Raw genomic sequence first — 2,003 nt, forward strand, 5'->3', positions numbered from 1 at the left:
GGGGGGGTCCCCAGGCAGTAAACTCTCCGTGGTTGGGCTGAGGGCTAGGGCTGAGCGTTGGGTGGGTCTCCCGTTCCCTGTGCTCCCCTGCACAGCAAACTCCCTCCCGGGCTCTGGGACAGCCTCAGGAAGGGAAGGCTGCGTGGGGCTGTTGCAGCTGTTCACTTGGGCAGGACGTCAGAGGACTCAGACACCAGCCGCCCATCGCGGGTCTCAATCTTCTTCACAACCACAGCCTTGGTGGAGCTGGTGCGGCTGAAGGTGAAGCCCGCGCCAGAGCCAAAGCTGGAGCCCAGGCTATAGCTGAGGCCGGGGCTTGTGAGGCCCCCATAGGCAGAGCTCAGATCACCGGCATAGCCGCTGGTGGTCTTCGTGTGGATACTCATGTTCTGCATCCCGGACTCCAGCCGGCTCTCCTTGCCCTCCAGTAGCTTGTGGTAGGTTGCGATCTCGATGTCCAGGGCCAGTTTGACGTTCATCAGCTCCTAGTAGTCACGCAGCTGCCGTGCCATGTCCTGCTTGGCCTTCTGCAGGGCTTCCTCCAGCTGCTGCTGCTTGGCACGAGCATCCTTGAGTGCCTGCTCCCCACGATGCTCAGCTTCTTAAATGGCGGCCTCCAGGGAAGCCCTCTGGCCTTTGAGGCCCTCTATCTCAACCTGTAGCATCTAAAATGGCGGCCTCCAGGGAAGCCCTCTGGCCTTTGAGGCCCTCTATCTCAACCTGTAGCCGGCTGATGTTCCGGTTCATCTCAGAGATCTCAGTCTTCGTAAGCCGCAGGTCATCCCCGTGCTTCCCAGCCAGCTTCTGCAGCTCCTCATACTTGATCTGGTATACGCTCTCTGCCTCAGCCCAGCTGCGACTGGCGATCTCCTCGTACTGTGCCTTGACCTCAGCGATGATGCTATCCATGTCCAGGGAGCGGCTGTTGTCCATGGACAGCACCACAGACTGTCGGAGATCTGGGACTGCAGCTCCCGGATCTCCTCTTCATACAGCTGCCTGAGGAAGTTGATCTCGTCAGTCAGTCCTTCCAGGCGAGACTCCAGCTCTACCTTGTTCATGTAAGCTTCATCCACATCCTTCTTGATGGGGACAAATTCATTCTCCATCTCTGTACGCTTATTGATCTCTTCCTCATACTTGTTCTTGAAGTCTTCCACCAGCCCCTGCATGTTGCCAAGCTCTGCCTCCAGCTTCAGCTTCTCCTGGCCCAGTCTCCAGCTGCCGCCTCAGGTTGTTGATGTAGCTCTCAAACATGTTGTCCATGTTGCTCCTAGCCATTTTCTGCTGCTGCAGGAGGCTCCACTTGGTCTCCTGCATCTTGTTCTGCTGTTCCAGGAACCGCACCTTGTCGATGAAGGAAGCAAACTTGTTGTTGAGGGTCTTGATCTGCTCCTTCGCCTGGGTACGCACGCCCTGGATGTTGGGGTCCACATCCAGCTTAATGGAATTCAGCAGGCTCTGGTTGATGGTGACGGCAGTGATGCCTCCCATGCCTATGCCACTGGCCCCAGCATAGCCTGCACCCAGGCCACCGCGGAAGCCAGCGCTGCTCACGCGGGAGAAGCTCGAGGAGCTCGAGCGGGCACTGGGCCCACTCGCGAAGGAGCGGCTGCTGAAGGCCCCAGGGCCAGAGGTGGACACCCTGTAGGACTTCTGGGTCACACTGATGGACATGGTGGAGGCAGGAGTGGAGGCAGGCGGGCTGAACCAGGGAGAGATTCCAGAAGGAGCGGAGAAGCTGCTGCTTGGACCATGATAATAACACTTACATAAGCAGGTAATCTGTGCCAGGCACTTGGCAAAGCACCTTACGTGTATTACCTTATTTAATCCTCACAATAACCACATGAAGTTGGTGCTATCATTCTTCTTATTTTACAGATGAGGAAAGTGAGGCTCAGAAAAGTTAGTAATCTGCCCAAGATCAGACAGCTAACAAGTGGCAGATGCAGACTAAATTTCAAATACTCCTGGTTCCATTTTCTGTTCTGTACTACCAC

At 56.3% G+C, this 2,003-nt stretch overlaps 1 pseudogene across 1 annotated transcript; it reads right to left on the reverse strand.

Moving 5' to 3' along the window:
* Window positions 1–133: 133 nt before the first annotated feature.
* On the reverse strand, window positions 134–1,747 carry LOC108295400 (annotated as a pseudogene). The gene is made up of 2 exons (XR_001821388.2): window positions 721–1,747; window positions 134–656 (listed from the first exon to the last, which is right to left on the reverse strand). The product of XR_001821388.2 is annotated as a keratin, type II cytoskeletal 8-like (transcript).
* Window positions 1,748–2,003: the final 256 nt, after the last annotated feature.

This window comes from Cebus imitator, unplaced genomic scaffold, assembly GCF_001604975.1.
Source record: "Cebus imitator isolate Cc_AM_T3 unplaced genomic scaffold, Cebus_imitator-1.0 Scaffold637, whole genome shotgun sequence".
Taxonomy (NCBI): domain Eukaryota; kingdom Metazoa; phylum Chordata; class Mammalia; order Primates; family Cebidae; genus Cebus; species Cebus imitator.